Source organism: Adiantum capillus-veneris, unplaced genomic scaffold (genome assembly GCF_014529385.1).
Source record: "Adiantum capillus-veneris isolate H3 unplaced genomic scaffold, ASM1452938v2 Hic_scaffold_982, whole genome shotgun sequence".
Classification (NCBI taxonomy): Eukaryota; Viridiplantae; Streptophyta; class Polypodiopsida; order Polypodiales; family Pteridaceae; genus Adiantum; species Adiantum capillus-veneris.
In genome coordinates this window covers 15062-26933 of record NW_028221936.1, presented here as the reverse complement: position 1 = coordinate 26933, position 11872 = coordinate 15062, and the positions used below count along the sequence as shown (strand labels likewise).

The 11872-nt window shown below is 41.2% G+C and overlaps 1 pseudogene; it reads left to right on the top strand.

Annotated features, from left to right (window-relative positions):
* The first annotated feature begins 5277 nt into the window (after nt 1-5277).
* Nucleotides 5278-8637, top strand: LOC147416433 (aspartyl protease family protein 2-like; annotated as a pseudogene).
* Nucleotides 8638-11872: the final 3235 nt, after the last annotated feature.

Genomic DNA, 11872 nt, shown 5'->3' with positions numbered 1-11872 from the left:
TTAGTTTTTGGTTTTTACTTTAGCGAGCCGGGGGCCGAGTGCACTACTTCACAAGGTTGAAGCTTTTGTCACTGATTTCAATCTCAATTAGAGACCTTAGACACACGCGTTGGGGATGGTAAGCTGTTCAATCAATTTTAGAACTTGCACCCTTGTTAGTTTATCCAAGCGATCCCTGGCGGACCCCATTAGGGGCGTGACAGTGCCCAAGAGCCCCATAGGGATCCAGCTACTGCGAGACTTGGTTGCCCTCACTCGCCAAAACCTTGATCACCTCGACGGATTTTCGAGAGAAATTGCCATACCCAACTTGGACGTCGGCTCGTACATTAGTGGTATTCAAAGGTAAAATTTGAGTTTACACAATCTCAAGCAATAAGCTTGTCTACCCCAAATCATTAAAACATAAATGCCTTAAAACAGGGAGAAACCTTATAGCACATTGGAAATCTACCTCGTATTGGGACGCTCTTGAGTTTGATGCAAGATAATTGTCTTGTGGCCAAAATGAAGTCATCACTCTGCAACATCTTGGAACCAAATCGAAGTAAAGAATAGCAGACATGAAGCCTACACAACCTTCACGGTAAAAAATAATCATGGAAAGCAATATCAAGCTGCAATAGGATTGATGTAGTGTTAGCTTAAGCAAAGTTGTTTGAAAGATAGTATCTTCAAAGCCTTGTGAGAGTGAGCATGTAAGATTTTATGGTAGGCATACAGAGTGCAAACTTAGTGGAGTCCTTGAGCATTACAATCTTTGCGACTAAGTGAGACCCATATTAAATGCGGGTGGAGTAATGGGATCGACGATTGGGGTTGCGGGGCAGAATCTTGAGACGCATTAAACCTGGCCAACAGGAAAAACGAGGCGCACTGTCAAAAAGGCGAGGCACATTAAACATGAACAGCGGGGAAAAACGAGGCGCGATCCCGCAATTTGAACCCAAGACCTAGCTGTCCGAGTTTAGGGTCACATGGGCTAACCACCTCACCCGCATACGCATTGTGTACTCACAACCCTTTTTACAACATTATATTATAAAATAAAATGCATTTCTAGGCTGTCCAGGTTTAGTGCGTGTCCAGGTTTAGTTTTTGATTTGATTTTTGGGGCTGCGATCTTCTCGGCTTTCGCACGTGAGCTTCTTCGCCTTTGATCCCATTGCCTCCCCCTCTTAAAGATAGGTGTTACTTAGTCCTGAGGCATTACAATCTAAAAGTCCCATCCTTGTGTGTGAGTGTGTGCACGTGCACGCGAGCGCGCCCATTTCCATGTCAATGTACAATCTCATGACATTAAAATGCTCCAAAATTTTTATTTTCATTATTCTCCCCTGAATGCTAGCATGCGTGATTTGAATGGTCTTGTAGGGTGTGCTTTTTGGGAGTTTAAAAAAATAGCAATTATCTGTGACTTTGGTGTGCAAGGGTCATTAACCATTGGGCAAAAGTTGGATGTAGGCACCACTTTTATTGAAAAACGTGGGAATAAAACAATTGCGCCATCCAGTGTTTGGGAAAAATCATTTCTCCAAACATACAAAATTTCCTTTTTTGAATTTTCCAAGAGGAAATTTAGAAAATTAGGTTTATTTTTTGGGTTTTTACACTAATTTTCTCTATTTTGGGGCGGAATTTCTCCTTTTCCCCTTGCCTTCAACTGGCATTTTTGAAATTGAAAACGGCACGATGTTAATCAGAGACACATTTTTCTCGAACACTGGTGCCATCTCAATGGGATCCCCCTCCTTTGTTGCCTTTGCTGGTGGACATTGCTAGATGCCTAATATATAAAAGGGGAAATAAAAAGGTTTGGGGGAAGCAATACAACAAAGCATCCAATTTTTACCAAAATTGGAGGAGGGCCTTGCTTTGGAAAGCACCTCAAGGAAAATTTGTTCAACTTTTTTTTCCTTCGAAAGGAACAAAAAAAAGGCATTTTCTTGGCCAAGGTTTTAAAGGGCAAACTAGTGTGACAACCAAGATCTATGCCAAAAGCTAGGGTATTTTCTAGGAATTTTATCTAAAATGCCCAAATTTTAACCTTGAAAATCAAGGTCCAATGGAGGTACAACCAGGGTTTTTCATTTTCAAGTAGTAAATTTACTTTACAAATTGGGATGCATGAGCAAAAGGTAGAAAGACAAATTTTGTTGATTCAATGCACTTGAGTGGACGTTTTAAAGGGAAGATTTAATGGAAATTTGACATGGTCATAAATTGAAAAACCCTTAATGTTGCGACGTGAATAGGACATCGAATATTTACTTGACTTGATTTACTCTCTTTTTCTAAAATGGCAAGTGGAAATCACACAAGAAAGTGTGTGATGAATATATGGTCTTCATTTAAGTTTTCCCTAGGTTGTAATGTTGTTTCAGGGCGGTTACAGACCGGCTGCCCATACTTGGGCGGCAGGTACGTGCACCAACTGCCAAACAATTACAGGCTATGTGAAATGCGCGTTGGACAACTCCGTGGACAGGCAAACTCCCCCGCCCATCCATGAGCAGGGGTTGAACCTCAGGCCCCACCGAAAAAGACAAAGGGCGCAACCAATAGGCCATGTTGTCTTTCGTGCACGTGGTAGTCGCTTTTATTATTTATTGCGACTTGGGCATGTCAGTGTGTAAAGCCTCCCCGTCCGTCCCCTGAGGGGATGGGCAGAGTCTGTAACCACCCTTAACACTAGAATGGTAACCTAACAGGACATAAAAGTGTCCTTTCAAGGTTTTGGGAAAAAATTCCAAAACCATAGTAGATCCACTCATTTTGAAAAATCCTTTCATGAGCTTATAGTTCAATAACTACTACATATGGAAAAAATGAGAAACTTGTAATTTTTGTCATCATTTGGTCACTACAAGCCTCCAAAGTTGATGGACAAGTGCATTTTGCCCAAAACAGCAATTTCTTACGGTTGATTGCATATAAATAAGAGTGGGGATTTTTGTAGGACATGAGATAAAATGCCCCGTTAACTTCAATGGGTTGGTGACCAAAACTTATGGTTGATTTTACCTCACTAATTTTTTTTTGGGCAAAAAAATAGGTACAAAAAAGTTGCATTTTTGCCATTCTGCGGACCTATCATCAAAGTTTTTATAGTCATGCTCAATACAGATACTATATACATGTTTTCTTGGTTCCCTTTGGGCCTTTAGATTCAAAAGGAGCCATGGAGCATGTCAAAAGGATAATGGATCTCTTAGAATTGGAACCTTGGGGGCAATGATAAAGTGCTAAATACAACAAACATGAAAAAACTGGGTTTAGCATTATGACCTCTAGAAACTCATAGAAACTACTCAATATCTAGCCAGGTTTGTAGTCCATGATTAGATATGGTTACTACTTACAAAATACACACAATTGGCCTAAGAAACTAGCAATATTGAGAAAGTTATACTTGCTACTCTAAAATGTATCGTATTCTTCAGCAATCAAAAAACTCAACCATCATCATATACTATGCTATATAGCATATTAGGTCCCCCAAAACTCAAGGAAGATTAGCTTTATGCTATACATTACACTTACACAATCAAAATTGAATTTGGATATCAAGAAAGCCACCAAAAAAATCATAAAAGTGCTAATTTTGGCTAAAAAACAGGATTATGCAATTCTTGTAAATTGGTCATAACTTTAATTTTAACACTTAGCTCTCCCTACAAGCATCAAAACATGTTGAGAACTATGAAGGCCTAACCTCTAGCCATCTTAACCTCACAAACATGAAGTTTAGAGTGGTATAGTTGCCAAAATTTGAAAAAAAGCCAAAAACAGGACTCGTTTTTTCACACAGTTTAGGTTCAAAAATGTTGTGCAAGAGTAAGGTTAATGGTGAGATCGATACTCCAACAAAAATGCTAAGTTTTTTTCAGCTCATAAGGCAACTTTGTGGATATATAGCACCTAGAAATTCATTTTCATACTCTTCAAATAATTCAAGCAAAATGGTCACTTAACAGGACACAAAAGTGTCCAAGGACGTAAAAGTGTCCTGTTACCATTCTAGTGTTAAAGAACCTTTTAGATACCACCAACAAGATCAGCATGATAGTAAGGCATCGAATGAGGTGTTTCAACATGAGCGGTGAAACATATTGATGGTACCGGCTTTGTGCCTCAGTTTTTTTTTTGGTGTGAGATGGTTGACTTAGTGTCTCTATTGCCTACATCAACATTTCCTAACAACTCACGTGCCTTGCTCATTTTGCCTTGAAACATTACTGTTCTTTATCTCTACCTCTAAAGTGCTTGAAAATGACAGTTGTCATATCTTTTGGTATGTCAAGAGGACAAGGCCATAGTGTTGCTTAGCCTTTTTGGCTTAAGTAAACCTCTAAAAAGTCAATGGTGCATCAAGAAATTTTGCTATTGGTGGAGAAACAAGTTGTCATTCCTTAACATTATACAATCCTTTATAAGTAAGTGTTGTTGTCCTCGGCTTTTGTGATGATTCTTATCCCTTTAATGAAGACAATTAAGAGGCAGAGGCACAGGTACAGGCATAGGCACAGGCACTGACACAGGTATAGGCACATATCATTTCTTGCATGTTTCCTTGATAAACACAACTTTTTGCATCTTGTGCTCCACACCAGAAGGCCTTGTGAATTTTTCACTTGTTTTAATCTCAATTAACTTTTGACTCATGTTAGTCCTCCACAACACATTATGTATTGGATGACTACTTATTAAAGTCCATATATTAGAGAGTATTATACTTATGTAGTTCCCATGGGCTTCTTCAAGAAACAAGGAAGCAGGGCTTCTTGAAGAAACACCCTTCCTTGTGAGGGGTTGTTCTTCAAGGAAGGGCTTCTTGTGTGGGTTGCCAATCATTGGGAAGAGCCATAAATTCTTGACAGTCGGGCAAATTGCCAAGGAAGGGCGGGAAGGGTCGCAATTTTCAACCATGCTTTGGACACCTTTGGGTCAATGAGGGTAAGGCCGTCTTTAAAGAAAATTTTAAAGTTTAAATCAACATTTAAAAAAATGTCACATTCTCTAAAACAAAACTAAAATTTTTTAATAAGTAAATGGACGTTGTTATTAACCCCATGAAAACAAACACAAAAGCACTCGAAAGATAAGTAAGTAAGTTCTAAAGTAGTTAAAAATAGTTTGGTGTGGCATGCAAAAGAGGTTTTTCTAGCAATATGCAAGAAGAAAAGGGATCATCATCTTTGCGTGCTAATAATGCACCCTTTTTCAAGAGCATATTTATATATAAGGCATACAAAGATCACTAAATTGAAAGCAACACTATAAATTCGTTGTACCTACATAGCCATAAGAATGCCCTTCTTCATTCCCCCCAAATTCCATCATAGTTATCAACAATTCCTAAAGTTAGCCTTTTTATTATTTATGTTGTAATGTATCTCTATTTTTGATTAAGCTATAATTGCATAGGGTTTGAGCATGTTTCCATTGCCTTTATGATCTAGATGGGTTCCCTTGTGTTCTAGATGGGGCTCTTCTAGATGAGTTCCTTTGTGTTCTAGATGGGACTCTTCTAGTCTTTCAATTTTCCTATTCTCTTTACCACACTTTGCTGTGTGATGGATGCTTTCTCTGGTTTCTATATGTGTTTAAGTATATTGATCTCCATGGGATTCCTTATGACAGTTGATGTGCAAGCAAACCCATGGAAGCACATACCTCCATCAACAAGCTCATTCATTTTGCCACTATATCATAGGGATGACCCAACTAGCCCATTGAGACAGGGAAGGACTTCAAGGGAGGAGGAAATTGGAAGAGGAAGGGTGGCCTCAAGAATGCTGAGGGATATGGCCCGTGTGGAAGGCATAAGCAAAAGGGTGGGAGCCACATTGAAGGGACATGGCAAGATGGCGACCAAGGGGGGTCACACACGTGCGGATGCAACTGGAAGACAAAATGTGAGTGCACCAGTGAACTCAGATTCGGGGGAGTTCTTTACTACAATGAGGGTAGGCTATACGGATTTTCAACTTGTGATGGACACAGGAAGTGATCTAGTGTGGTTACAATGTTTGCCTTGCACAAGTTGCTACCAACAAACAGGCCCTTTGTTCGACCCCGCGCGTCGTCTACATTTGCGCCAGTGAATTGCACATCGATCAGCTGCCAACAATCAGATATCATGTCATGTAGGGGCCAAAGTTGTCAATACCAACAAGCCTATGGTGATGGCTCCTTCACTGTTGGCTCCATGGCAAGAGAGAATTTCTATGTGGACAATTACATGATCCATGCTGGCCTTCTCATGGGTTGTGGCCACGATAATGAGGGGCTCTTTGTGGGTGCTGCTGGCTTGGTTGGCCTTGGCCGTGGCCCCTTGTCCTTACCCTCCCAAATCTCTTCACACACCTTCTCTTATTGCTTGTCCTCCTCCGGCCCCGGCTCCTTCATCCTAGGCCACATAGATCAAGTTGACAATGCTAGTGACCGTGTGTACACCCCCTTGCTTAGAAGCCCCGAAATAAGTGTAACATTCTACTATGTCCCCCTCATTGGTTTCAGCATTGATGGACAAATGGTCTCTAGCATCAACCCTTCAGACCTTTTACTCCAACCAACGGGTGGGGGCGGGGTAATTGTCGACTCCGGGACAGTGATTACACGGTTAGTACCATCGGTGTACTCCGCGCTACGAGATGCCTTTCGTCAAGCTGCAATGGCAAGGGGGTATAGGCTGATACTACCAGGATATTCCCTTTTTGATACTTGCTATTTACGACCTTCATCCAATATGCGCCCCTTCCCTAGCATAGAGCTTCACTTTCAAGGGGGCGCTTCTATATCTTTGCCAAGTCAAAACTCCATGTATTCCATTGATGAAGAGAATGGTTTGCCCATTCCCTTGGTTTGCCTAGCATTTGCATCGGTAGGCACCAGCAATGACTTCTCAATTCTTGGTAATGTACAACAACAAGGCTTCCTTATTACATTTGACACACAAGCATCACGCATTGGCTTTCTTAGTAATCAATGCTCTTCCTAGTGGGAAGTCCACAGCATTGATACCCCTTGAAAGGTTCCTCTACAATTCTAGTTCTAGCTTTGGAAGGGTGGCTAAGAAGAGTGTCTTTACTCATGCTTTCATCTTTTCGGTTGTGACCCATCTCAACCAATGGATGAAACCCATCTCAACCAATGGATGAAAGACACGCAATCAAAACTTACGTGCAAATTTTCTTTTGGTGTTCACACGAGAATTTGTACATTTTCTTCAAGGAGAGATCAACATTCCATGAGGAACAATCGATTCAATGAACAATAAATGAGGAACATTTGTGTCATGACCTGAAAAAATGGTAGTGTTTCACCATTCTAGTGCTTTTGAAATGGTATTTTTTTCACTCTTTATGGGAGTAGGAGTAGGAGGTGCCAGCTGGAAGATATTAAAAAAAAAATTGGGAATCTCGCGAGATGCGTCGAGTGGGTAAAGTCGAGGCGAGTATCAGACGATGCAGCAGGTAGGTGCGGGCGAGGCGATGCGCAAAGCAGGTAGCTGCGTGCAAAGGCAGGGTGGGAGGGCGACGTGCAAAGACACCCATTCATGTATTTACTTCCTAGTGAAAGCAAATTGGCGTGCTTGCTGGAGGGAGCGGTTGTCATGGTCGATTTTAGAGTTGTGAGGGTTCGAATCTATATCGCCCTGTTGTAAGGGAAGTAAACCTTAAGATGAAAGAAAGGGAATCTCACAAGGAATCTCAGCCAGTAATCGAATAAACTTGCGAGTCTCTTTGTGCTTTGCCCCCCTCATGTTTTACAAACCCTCCTTCCCTCAAGCATGACCGTTGTGCTTTGCCCCCCTCATGTTTTACAAACCCTCCTTCCCTCAAGGATGACCGGCACGCTCGAACCATTCGTTTGAGTCACTTGCTACACATCTTCCGAACTCCATTTTGCATTGGTCCCCCTGCCTGTCCAAAGTTACAGATCCGCCACAAATTTCCTATTGGATAGAGACAACCAGGAAACTGAATAACAAGGGTCTGAATAGACTTGGGCACTTCTGGGACAGTGACAACAAGAGTTGGAAAACCATTGATCTTCTGGTCGCCCAGTACCAACTTAATAGCTTGGAGGTCTTGCTTGTCCACAAAGTGATGAAAGAGCTTGACAATATAGTGATGCCGATTTGTGACTCGGAGTTGGACTGGAATGCTTGGAAATGGCCCGGAAGCAGTCTCCTATGGAAACCCTATCCTAAAAACATTTATCATACAATGATGCATAAGAAGGATTGGTCTAGCCCCCTTAACAAGATATGGAGAAAACAATGGCCGGAGGAAAGGTGGGAGCAAGTAATAGAGAACATCTGGAAGCCTAAGGTTTCGCATCAACAGAACATGGCAATGGACTTTGTTGCCCTGATAGCCATTGTGATTTTGGTCCCTGTATGATGTCATGGCTCAACACGAGCATGGCAAGACCTTGTAATTTTTTAGGTTGATCAATGTAATTCACTCACAATTGTGAGTTTGGCAAAAAAAAAAAAAAGACTGTGTGTGCCCCCAAGTCAATGCCTCCTCTTTCTAACGCTAGATTTGATGATGAGAGAGCATAAGTGACGCCAATGTCTATGGCTCTCTCAAACTTTGACTTTTCAATGTGAATCTTTTCAACAAACAGTCCACAATTGCTCACAACAAGCTTAATCCAATGGTCAAAAATTGCTCCCCGTAGTTCTAGGTGTCCACTAAGGCCTTAGGCAAGCCATAATTCACAAGAGCTTGTGTCTTCTTCTCTTGTTGTTTCAAAGTTGTACCCTTTCCCAAGATCACATCTTCTTGCATGTGTGTAGTTATGATCACATGAAATTCACCTTCAAATAGCTGAGAATTAATGGTGTTGGAAGAACATACTACTCCCCAACGCTCGGCTGATGAGACGGACGATGTCAAAATTGCATTAGAAGCTTTATACATCTTTGGTTTACCAAGAAATACCCATATCCCATATGAGGGATGAGATTTTTTTCTAGCTCCAAGTCAATCTCAGCTTGTCCAAATATTGTTTTTCACCAAATATACCAAACCTAATACTTGCCTTAGGAGATAACTCACTTTGTTTGTTGGCAATCTTTGCTTTCGTCATCAAATCTTTTGGTTCTTCTTCTTTTACCTCGTTTGAGGGTTTGGTTCAAAAGATCTAGTCCACTAGACTCACCAGTATGGACTATGGTTGAAATCACGTCTTTGTCTTCCTTTGGAGCGATTTGCTTTGGTCTCTTCTATCACAACTGGCTCCCTAACCTCAGAACTCACTTGTGGATCTTGATTTGTGTTGACTAATGCTTGCTATAACACCCCTTAAACTAGCACTTGCTTTGCATTGTCCAATGTAACCTTGCATATGTCAACTTTTTTCCTCAATAGATCCATTGTGCTTTATGGTAACATCTGCCACATAGGTGATGACTTTGGTTTTGAACTCGTCGTTGATGCCTTTTGTAAGACCCTTGGAGCTACTACTACTTGGCTTGAGCAGAGTTGTTGCTCAAGCTCATGCTCAAGTGCTCACTTGAGCATGAGCTTAATATATGAGAGAGAGAGAGAGAGAGAGAGAGAGAGAGAGAGAGAGAGAGAGAGCAAGTGTGTGTGTGTGTGTGTGTGTGTGTGTGTGTGTGTGTATATATATATTTGTGTGTGTGTGTGTGTGTGTGTGTGTGTGTGGTGTGTGTGTGTGTGTACATATATATGTATCTATATGTTCTATATATATATATATAAACCCCTTAAAGGGGGTTGTAGCCGAACGGCGTGCAGAGGCCATTCCACAAGAAGTAAAGTGGCCCTCTGTGCGCCGTTCGGCTACAACCCCCTTTAAGGGGTTTATATATATATATATATATATATATATATATATATATATATATATATATATATATATATATATATATATATATAATATAAGGCTCAGAGGACTGCCTAGTCCGGATTCAACGCCCAACTCCCCATAGCCTTTGGCCCTTGAATCCCCATTCCACACTGGCAGCCGGCCACCTAGCCCGGGTCCGTGACCCCCTCTGGGTATGCCCTTGGCATGACATTACTCCCCCCTTGTAGAAGTGTTTTCGTCCTCAGAAACAAAAGTGGGAAACCTCCTCTTAAGAACACTAATTTTTTCCCAAGTGGTGCCTTCTTTAGGTCGATCTTTCCACTTGTTGAACGACGTACATGATGACATTTACATAAATCATGATAGTCGAGGATTCGCTCAAGTTCATGCGGTGGGGTAGGAGGTTCAACGAAATCAATCAAAATATGTTGATCGACAATGTTGTCGTCCCCATGCAAGCATTTACGTAAACGGCTTACATGAAATACCGGATAGACACGCGAGTGTGTTGGTAACGAGAGTTTGTAAGCACGATCACAGACTCGCTTGAGTATCTTAAACGGCCAACAATATCTTGGAGATAATTTAGGTGTTGGCCCAGCCTTCAAAATTTCTGAATGCTTTAGCACATGTAAAAATACCTCTTCCCCTTCCGTGAAGATAACTTGCCGTTGTTTCTCGTCAGCGTACTCCTTATATCAATCCTGCACTTGCCGGACATTCTGATGAGCGAGTTTCATCATATCCATATGGTCTTGGATAAAATCCTTAACCTGTTGGAGTTTTTTGGTTGCCAACCCAACCATAACTGGTTACCTAGGTTGAAAAACATACATTAGCATGAAAAGACTAAATCCATTTGTGACATGCTTATCACTGTTGTAAGAAAATTCAAGAAGAGGTAGGTACTTTTCCTAGTCTGTTTGTTTCTTGCTAACGTATGCTCGTAGTATATCCTCTAACACTTGGCTAACTTTTTCAGTTTGACCATCCGTATCTGGATGATCTGTTGTATTGAGGTTGAGGTGTGTCCCCAATCGTTTAAACATAGCCCTCCAAAAATGACTATTAAACTTGGGATCACGATCACTTACAATGTTACTTGGCAATCCATACAACTTGTACAGATTGTCCACAAATAAATTAGCTAATTTTGAAGTCTTTATGGTCGACTTGGTTGGAATAAACTTGCATAGTTTAGTCAACCGCTCTATGACCACCCATACCGAGTCATGACCTCGTACAGTGGTTGGTAAACCCACAATAAAATCCATAGAGATACTTTCCCATTTACCATTGGGAATCTCCAAAGGATGTAAGAGTCCTCCTACCTTCAGGCGCTCTGCTTTGTTAACTTGACACTTTTGGAAATGCAAGACATAGTCTTGAACAAAGCCATGTAAACCTGGCCAATAAACTGTCGTCTTACGAGAGCATAAGTCTTTTTAATTCCCGGGTGCCTTGCACTTCTGTCATGACATTCATAAAGAATTTGGCACCGAATGTCCGTGTTCATCAGTACATAAACTCTCCCTTGTGGAGTAGGTACCCATTATCGATGGAAAAATTCTTCCATCTCTGTAGCTCATCACTCGACGGGAGGAGAACTATGTGTGGAGGTTAACGAAACACTACCAGCATTGGAGTGAGAAGGATCCCTCATTTGTACATGGCTCCACACTTTGGGAATGCGTCATCATGCTCATATTTTCCCTTCATCGAATCCAAAAACTCACTTCGAAGTTTCGTGAACAAAAGAGAATTGATCTCAGGCATACAACTAAGAGCATCAGCCACCACATTGTATCCTCTTCTACAATACCGGAGCTTTGTGTCATGAAGAATCTTAGCCCACATGGCCTTTTGACCCTTCAAGTCGGTTTGTTGTGTAAACCATTTTATGCTTTCATGGTCAAACACTATCTAAAACTGAGCTCCATAAAAATAATGCCGCGAGGTCTTTAAGACAGACACTATTGCGTAGAGTTCGTGTTCATAAGCAGAGTAATTTTGCTGCACTGAA